Source organism: Brachyhypopomus gauderio, chromosome 19, assembly GCF_052324685.1.
Source record: "Brachyhypopomus gauderio isolate BG-103 chromosome 19, BGAUD_0.2, whole genome shotgun sequence".
NCBI classification, from domain to species: domain Eukaryota; kingdom Metazoa; phylum Chordata; class Actinopteri; order Gymnotiformes; family Hypopomidae; genus Brachyhypopomus; species Brachyhypopomus gauderio.
This window is the reverse complement of record NC_135229.1, coordinates 8,032,071-8,041,480: the sequence shown is the minus strand read 5'-3', so window position 1 is coordinate 8,041,480 and position 9,410 is coordinate 8,032,071. Positions and strand designations below refer to the sequence as shown.

General features: G+C 35.2%; 1 long non-coding RNA gene across 1 annotated transcript; it reads left to right on the top strand.

The window, feature by feature from the left end:
- The first annotated feature begins 334 nt into the window (after positions 1-334).
- Positions 335-7,753, top strand: LOC143483130 (uncharacterized). Its single transcript, XR_013122400.1, has 2 exons — positions 335-1,628; positions 2,501-7,753. It is a non-coding gene; the product is annotated as an uncharacterized LOC143483130 (long non-coding RNA).
- Positions 7,754-9,410: the final 1,657 nt, after the last annotated feature.

Sequence of the window (9,410 nt, the reverse complement as noted above, 5' to 3'; positions counted from 1 at the left end):
TGTGAAAAAAATACAATTGCACGTGTGAGCGTGTGTGTACTAAACTAAACTGAACTAAAATGTGTGTGTGAAAACAAAAAATAATGCACATGTGCGTGTGTGAAAAAAAAAGTGCACGTGTGAAAAAAATGGCTATGAAAAAAGTACGTGTGTAAAAAAAATTAAATGCGCGTGTGAGCGTGCGTGTGTAAAAAAAAAATGCGCATGTGAAAAAATAAATGAAAAGCATGAGCAAAAAATTTTATAAATTCGCGTGTGAAAAAAATAAAATAAAAAGCGTATGCTTGTGAAAAAAGTGCGTGTGAAAAAAAATACATGTGTGAAAAAAGTTCGCGTGTGAGCGTGCGCGTGTGTAAAAAATGCGTGTGTGAAAAAAATGTTTTAAGTGCGCGTGTAAAAATAGTGCGCATGTGAAAAAAGTAAATGTGTGTTAAAATTAATAAAATGCACGTGTGAGCGTGCTCGTGCGAAAAAAAGTGCGTGTGAGCGTGCGCGTGTGAAGAAAGTGGTAATGTGGAAAAAATTGGTCGTGTGAAAAAAGTGCATGTAAAAAAAGTGTGCACATGAAAAAAGATATTTAAAAAGTGCGCATGTCTGAGAAAAAAGTACACGTGTGAAAAAAGTGCATATGTGAAAAAAATAATAAAATTGCACGTGTGTGCATGAGAAAAAAATATAAATAAAATGTGTGAAAAAAAATGCGCTTATGAGCATGTAAAAAAAGTGCATGTGAAAAAAGTGCGTATGTGTAAAAAAAAACATGCGTGTCTAGAAATTGTTTTGTTAAGTGCACATGTGAAAAAAAACGTGAAAAAAAATGCAAGTGTGAAAAAAATGCACGTGTGTAAAAAAAAGTCCGCGTGTGAAAAAAACCATGCGTGTGGAAAATTCTTTTTTAAAGTGCACATGTAAAAAAGTGCATGTTCGGAAAAAAAGCATGTGTGAAAAAATACAATTGCATGTGTGAGCGTGTGCGTATGAAAATAAATAAATAACTAAAATGTGCGTGTGAAAACAAAAAATAATGCGCATGTGTGCGTGCGCGTGTGGAAAAAAGTGCGCGTGTGAAAAAAATGTGTGTGAAAAAGTACGTGTTTAAAAAAAATTTAATGCGCGTGTGAGCGTGCGTATGTAAAAAAAAATTAAATGCGCATGTGAAAAAATAAATGAAAAGCGTATGCTTGTGAAAAAAGTGAGTGTAAAAAAAAATAAAAAATGCATGTGTGAAAAAAGTTTGTGTGTGTGAGTGTGCGCGTGTGTAAAAAAGTGAAATTTTTTTTAACTATGCGTGTGAGCGTGTGCAAAAAAAGTGCATGTGTGAAAAAAAATGTTTTAAGTGTGCAAAAAAAGTGCATGTTTGGAAAAAAGCGCATACAATTGCCCATGTGAGCTTGTGCATATGAAAATAAATAAATAACTAAAATGTGCGTGTGAAAACAAAAAACAATGCGCATGTGTACGAGCACATGTGGAAAAAAAAGTGCGTGTGTGAAAAAAATGCGTGTCAAAGTGTACGTGTGAAAAAAAATGTGCATGTGTTAAAATAGTGCGCGTGTGTGAAAAAAGTGCGTGTGTAAAAAAATAATTTAAGTGCGCATGTGAAAAAAGTGCGGGTGTGTTAAAAAAAAGTGCTCGTGTGATAACTAAATAACTAAAATGTGCGTCTGAAAACAAAAAACAATGCGCATGTGGGGAAAAAAAGAGCGCGTGTGAAAAATATTTTTTAAGTGCGTGTGTGAAAAAAAGTGCGCGTGTGTAAAAAAAAGTGCGTGTGTGAAAAAGTGCACGTGTGGAAAAAAAGCACGTGTGAAAAAAATACAATTGCGCATGTGAGCGTGTGCGTATGAAAATAAATAAATAACAAAAATGTGCGTGTGAAAACAAAAAACTGCGCATGTGTATGTGCGCGTGTGAAAAAAATGCTTGTGAAAAAATGTGCGCGTGTGTAAAAAAAGTGCACATGTGAAAAAATATATTAAAAATTGCGAACGTGAAAAAATAACTGCGTGTGAGCGTGCTCGTGTGAAAAAAAATGCGTGTGAATGTGAGCGTGTGTAAAAAAAGTGCGTGTGAAAAATATTTAAGTGCGCGTGCGCGAAAAAAAAAATCTTTTAAGTGCGTGTGTGAAAAATATTTTTTAAGTGCGCGTGTGTGAGCGTGCACGTGTGTGAAAAAAATTTTTTAAGTGGGTGTGTGTAAAAAAAGTGTGCATGTGTAAAAAAGTGTTTTAAAAAAATGTGTGAAAAAAAGTGCATGTTTGGAAAAAAAGCGCATACAATTGCCCATGTGAGCGTGTGCGTATGAAAATAAATAACTAAAATGTGCGTGTGAAAACAAAAAACAATGCGCATGTGTACGAGCACATGTGGAAAAAAAAGTGCGTGTGAAAAAAATGCGTGTCAAAGTGTACGTGTGAAAAAAAATGTGCATGTGTTAAAAAAGTGCGTGTGTAAAAAAAATAAGTGCGCATGTGAAAAAAGTGCGGGTGTGTTAAAAAAAGTGCGTGTGTGAAAAAAAAGTGCTCGTGTGATAACTAAATAACTAAAATGTGCGTCTGAAAACAAAAAACAATGCGCATGTGGGAAAAAAAAAGCGCGTGTGAAAAATATTTTTTAAGTGCATGTGTGGAAAAAAAAGTGCGCGTGTGTGAAAAAGTGCACGTGTGGAAAAAAAGCACGTGTGAAAAAAATACAATTGCGTATGTGAGCGTGTGCGTATGAAAATAAATAAATAACAAAAATGTGCGTGTGAAAACAAAAAACAATGCGCATGTGTACGAGCAAATGTGGAAAAAAAAGTGCGTGTGTGAAAAAAATGCGTGTCAAAGTGTACGTGTGAAAAAAATGTGCATGTGTTAAAATAGTGCGCGTGTGTGAAAAAAAGTGCGTGTGTAAAAAAAAATAATTTAAGTGCGGGGTGTGTTTAAAAAAAGTGTGTGTGTGAAAAAAAAAGTGCTCGTGTGATAACTAAATAACAAATGTGCGTCTGAAAACAAAAAACAATGCGCATGTGGGAAAAAAGAGCGCGTGTGAAAAATATTTTTTAAGTGCATGTGTGAAAAAAAAGTGCGCGTGTGTAAAAAAAAGTGCGTGTGAAAAAGTGCACGTGTGGAAAAAAGCAAGTGTGAAAAAAATACAATTGCGCATGTGAGCGTGTGCGTATGAAAATAAATAAATAACAAAAATGTGCGTGTGAAAACAAAAAACTGCACATGTGTATATGCGCGTGTGAAAAAAAATGCTTGTAAAAAAAATGTGCGCGTGTGTAAAAAAGTGCACATGTGAAAAAATATATTAAAAATTGTGAACGTGAAAAAATAACTGTGTGAGCGTGCTCGTGTGAAAAAAAATGAGTGTGAAAGTGAGCGTGTGTGTGTGTAAAAAAAGTGCGTGTGAAAAATATTTAAGTGCGCGTGTGAGCGTGCGCGAAAAAAAAATCTTTTAAGTGCGTGTGTGAAAAATATTTTTTAAGTGCGCGTGTGTGAGCGTGCACGTGTGTGAAAAAAATTTTTTAAGTGGGTGTGTGTAAAAAAAGTGCATGTGTAAAAAAGTGTGTTTTAAAAAAATGTGTGAAAAAAAAGTGCATGTTTGGAAAAAAAGCGCATACAATTGCCCATGTGAGCGTGTGCGTATGAAAATAAATAAATAACTAAAATGTGCGTGTGAAAGCAAAAAACAATGCGCATGTGTACGAGCAAATGTGGAAAAAAAAGTGCGTGTGTGAAAAAAATGCGTGTCAAAGTGTACGTGTGAAAAAAAATGTGCATGTGTTAAAATAGTGCGCGTGTGTGAAAAAAAGTGCGTGTGTAAAAAAAAATAATTTAAGTGCGCATGTGAAAAAAGTGCGGGGTGTGTTTAAAAAAAGTGTGTGTGTGAAAAAAAAGTGCTCGTGTGATAACTAAATAACAAATGTGCGTCTGAAAACAAAAAACAATGCGCATGTGGGAAAAAAAGAGCGCGTGTGAAAAATATTTTTTAAGTGCATGTGTGAAAAAAAAGTGCGCGTGTGTGAAAAAGTGCACGTGTGGAAAAAAAGCACGTGTGAAAAAAATACAATTGCGTATGTGAGCGTGTGCGTATGAAAATAAATAAATAACAAAAATGTGCGTGTGAAAACAAAAAACTGCACATGTGTATATGCGCGTGTGAAAAAAAATGCTTGTAAAAAAATGCGCGTGTGTAAAAAAGTGCACATGTGAAAAAATATATAAAAAATTGCGAACGTGAAAAAATAACTGCGTGTGAGCGTGCTCGTGTGAAAAAAAAATGCGTGTGAAAGTCAGCGTGTGTAAAAAAAGTGCGTGTGAAAAATATTTAAGTGCGCGTGTGTGAGCGTGCGCGAAAAAAAAATCTTTTAAGTGCGTGTGTGGAAAATATTTTTTAAGTGCGCGTGTGTGAGCGTGCACGTGTGTGAAAAAATTTTTTTAAGTGCGCGTGTGTAAAAAAAGTGTGCATGTGTAAAAAAGTGTGTTTTAAAAAAATGTGTGTGAAAAAAAAGTGCATGTTTGGAAAAAAAGCGCATACAATTGCCCATGTGAGCGTGTGCGTATGAAAATAAATAAATAACTAAAATGTGCGTGTGAAAACAAAAAACAATGCGCATGTGTACGAGCAAATGTGGAAAAAAAAGTGCGTGTGTGAAAAAAATGCGTGTCAAAGTGTACGTGTGAAAAAAAATGTGCATGTGTTAAAATAGTGCGCGTGTGTGAAAAAAAGTGCGTGTGTAAAAAAAAATAATTTAAGTGCGCATGTGAAAAAAGTGCGGGGTGTGTTTAAAAAAAGTGTGTGTGTGAAAAAAAAGTGCTCGTGTGATAACTAAATAACAAATGTGCGTCTGAAAACAAAAAACTGCGCATGTGGGAAAAAAAGAGCGCGTGTGAAAAATATTTTTTAAGTGCATGTGTGAAAAAAAAGTGCGCGTGTGTAAAAAAAAGTGCGTGTGTGAAAAAGTGCACGTGTGGAAAAAAGCACGTGTGAAAAAAATACAATTGCGCATGTGAGCGTGTGCGTATGAAAATAAATAACTAACAAAAATGTGCGTGTGAAAACAAAAAACTGCACATGTGTATATGCGCGTGTGAAAAAAAATGCTTGTAAAAAAAATGTGCGCGTGTGTAAAAAAGTGCACATGTGAAAAAATATATAAAAAATTGCGAACGTGAAAAAATAACTGTGAGCGTGCTCGTGTGAAAAAAAATGCGTGTGAAAGTGAGCGTGTGTGTGTGTAAAAAAAGTGCGTGTGAAAAATATTTAAGTGCGCGTGTGAGCGTGCGCGAAAAAAAAAATCTTTTAAGTGCGTGTGTGAAAAATATTTTTTAAGTGCGCGTGTGTGAGCGTGCACGTGTGTGAAAAATTTTTTTTAAGTGGGTGTGTGTAAAAAAAGTGCATGTGTAAAAATGTGTTTTAAAAAAATGTGTGAAAAAAAGTGCATGTTTGGAAAAAAAGCGCATACAATTGCCCATGTGAGCGTGTGCGTATGAAAATAAATAAATAACTAAAATGTGCGTGTGAAAACAAAAAACAATGCGCATGTGTACGAGCACATGTGGAAAAAAAAGTGCGTGTGAAAAAAATGCGTGTCAAAGTGTACGTGTGAAAAAAAATGTGCATGTGTTAAAATAGTGCACGTGTGTGAAAAAAAGTGCGTGTGTAAAAAAAAATAATTTAAGTGCGCATGTGAAAAAAGTGCGGGTGTGTTAAAAAAAGTGCGTGTGTGAAAAAAAAGTGCTCGTGTGATAACTAAATAACTAAAATGTGCGTCTGAAAACAAAAAACAATGCGCATGTGGGAAAAAAAGCGCGTGTGAAAAATATTTTTTAAGTGCATGTGTGAAAAAAAAGTGCGCGTGTGTGAAAAAGTGCACGTGTGGAAAAAAAGCACGTGTGAAAAAAATACAATTGCGTATGTGAGCGTGTGCGTATGAAAATAAATAACAAAAATGTGCGTGTGAAAACAAAAAACTGCACATGTGTATATGCGCGTGTGAAAAAAAATGCTTGTAAAAAAATGCGCGTGTGTAAAAAAGTGCACATGTGAAAAAATATATTAAAAATTGCGAACGTGAAAAAATAACTGCGTGTGAGCGTGCTCGTGTGAAAAAAAAATGCGTGTGAAAGTCAGCGTGTGTAAAAAAAGTGCGTGTGAAAAATATTTAAGTGCGCGTGTGTGAGCGTGCGCGAAAAAAAAATCTTTTAAGTGCGTGTGTGGAAAATATTTTTTAAGTGCGCGTGTGTGAGCGTGCACGTGTGTGAAAAATATTTTTTAAGTGCGCGTGTGTAAAAAAAGTGTGCATGTGTAAAAAAGTGTGTTTTAAAAAAATGTGTGAAAAAAAAGTGCATGTTTGGAATAAAAGCGCATACAATTGCCCATGTGAGCGTGTGCGTATGAAAATAAATAAATAACTAAAATGTGCGTGTGAAAACAAAAAACAATGCGCATGTGTACGAGCACATGTGGAAAAAAAAGTGCGTGTGAAAAAAATGCGTGTCAAAGTGTACGTGTGAAAAAAAATGTGCATGTGTTAAAATAGTGCGCGTGTGTGAAAAAAAGTGCGTGTGTAAAAAAAATAATTTAAGTGCGCATGTGAAAAAAGTGCGGGTGTGTTAAAAAAGTGCGTGTGTGAAAAAAAAGTGCTCGTGTGATAACTAAATAACTAAAATGTGCGTCTGAAAACAAAAAACAATGCGCATGTGGGAAAAAAAAAGCGCGTGTGAAAAATATTTTTTAAGTGCATGTGTGAAAAAAAAGTGCGCGTGTGTGAAAAAGTGCACGTGTGGAAAAAAAGCACGTGTGAAAAAAATACAATTGCGTATGTGAGCGTGTGCGTATGAAAATAAATAAATAACAAAAATGTGCGTGTGAAAACAAAAAACTGCACATGTGTATATGCGCGTGTGAAAAAAAATGCTTGTAAAAAATGCGCGTGTGTAAAAAAGTGCACATGTGAAAAAATATATTAAAAATTGCGAACGTGAAAAAATAACTGCGTGTGAGCGTGCTCGTGTGAAAAAAAAATGCGTGTGAAAGTCAGCGTGTGTAAAAAAAGTGCGTGTGAAAAATATTTAAGTGCGCGTGTGTGAGCGTGCGCGAAAAAAAAATCTTTTAAGTGCGTGTGTGAAAAATATTTTTTAAGTGCGCGTGTGAGCGTGCACGTGTGTGAAAAAATTTTTTTAAGTGCGCGTGTGTAAAAAAAGTGTGCATGTGTAAAAAAGTGTGTTTTAAAAAAATGTGTGTGAAAAAAAAGTGCATGTTTGGAAAAAAAGTGCATACAATTGCCCATGTGAGCGTGTGCGTATGAAAATAAATAAATAACTAAAATGTGCGTGTGAAAACAAAAAACAATGCGCATGTGTACGAGCAAATGTGGAAAAAAAAGTGCGTGTGTGAAAAAAATGCGTGTCAAAGTGTACGTGTGAAAAAAAATGTGCATGTGTTAAAATAGTGCACGTGTGTGAAAAAAAGTGCGTGTGTAAAAAAAATAATTTAAGTGCGCATGTGAAAAAAGTGCGGGTGTGTTTTAAAAAGTGCGTGTGTGAAAAAAAAGTGCTCGTGTGATAACTAAATAACTAAAATGTGCGTCTGAAAACAAAAAACAATGCGCATGTGGGAAAAAAAGAGCGCGTGTGAAAAATATTTTTTAAGTGCATGTGTGAAAAAAAGTGCGCGTGTGTGAAAAAAAGTGCGTGTGTGAAAAAGTGCACGTGTGGAAAAAAAGCACGTGTGGAAAAAAATACAATTGCGCATGTGAGCGTGTGCGTATGAAAATAAATAAATAACAAAAATGTGCGTGTGAAAACAAAAAACTGCACATGTGTATGTGCGCGTGTGAAAAAAAACGCTTGTAAAAAAATGTGCGCGTGTGTAAAAAAGTGCACATGTGAAAAAATATATTAAAAATTGCGAACGTGAAAAAATAACTGTGAGCGTGCTCGTGTGAAAAAAAAATGCGTGTGAAAGTGAGCGTGTGTAAAAAAAGTGCGTGTGAAAAATATTTAAGTGCGCATGTGTGAGCGTGCGCGAAAAAAATCTTTTAAGTGCGTGTGTGAAAAATATTTTTTAAGTGCGCGTGTGTGAGCGTGCACGTGTGTGAAAAAAAAATTTTAAGTGCGCGTGTGTAAAAAAAGTGTGCATGTGTAAAAAAGTGTGTTTTAAAAAAATGTGTGTGAAAAAAAAGTGCATGTTTGGAAAAAAAGCGCATACAATTGCCCATGTGAGCGTGTGCGTATGAAAATAAATAAATAACTAAAATGTGCGTGTGAAAACAAAAAACAATGCGCATGTGTACGAGCACATGTGGAAAAAAAAGTGCGTGTGTGAAAAAAATGCGTGTCAAAGTGTACGTGTGAAAAAAAATGTGCATGTGTTAAAATAGTGCATGTGTTAAAATAGTGCCTCCCGAGGTTTCTTCCTAATCCCCATCCTATAGGGAGTTTTTCCTCGCCACTGTCGCCTTTGGCTTGCCTTTGGCTTGTGTGTGAAAAAAAGTGCGTGTGTAAAAAAAATAATTTAAGTGCGCATGTGAAAAAAGTGCGGGTGTGTTTAAAAAAAGTGTGTGTGTGAAAAAAAGTGCTCGTGTGATAACTAAATAACTAAAATGTGCGTCTGAAAACAAAAAACAATGCGCATGTGGGAAAAAAAAATTTTAAGTGCGCGTGTGTAAAAAAAGTGTGCATGTGTAAAAAAGTGTGTTTTAAAAAAATGTGTGTGAAAAAAAAGTGCATGTTTGGAAAAAACGCGTACAATTGCCCATGTGAGCGTGTGCGTATGAAAATAAATAAATAACTAAAATGTGTATGTGAAAACAAAAAACAATGCGCATGTGTACGAGCACATGTGGAAAAAAAAGTGCGTGTGTGAAAAAAATGCGTGTGAAAGTGTACATGTGAAAAAAATGTGCATGTGTTAAAATAGTGCGCGTGTGTGAAAAAAAGTGCGTGTGTAAAAAAAGTGCGCATGTGAAAAAATATATTAAAAATGGCAAAAAGTGAAAAAAAGTGTGTGAAAAAAGATATGTAAAAAGTGCACGTGTGAGAAAAGTGCGTGTGAAAAAAAATGCGTGTGAAAGTGAGCGTGTGCAAAAAAAGTGCGTGTGTGAAAAATATTTAAGTGCGCGTGTGAGTGTGCGCGTGTGTGAAAAAAAAATTCTTTTAAGTGCGCATGTGAAAAAAAAGTCCGCGTGTGTGAGAAAAAAGTGCGTGTGTGAAAGAAAGTGCACATGTGAAAAAAATAATAAAATTGCATGTGTGAGAGCATGTAAAAAAAATGCCTGTGTGAAAAAAATTGTGCCTGCGCGTGTGACAAAAATGCGCGTTTGAAAAAAATGCATGTGTGAAAAAAATAAAATGCGCGTGTGAACAAAATAATGCGCTTATGAGCATGTCAAAAAAAGTGCGTATGTGAAAAAAGTGCGTG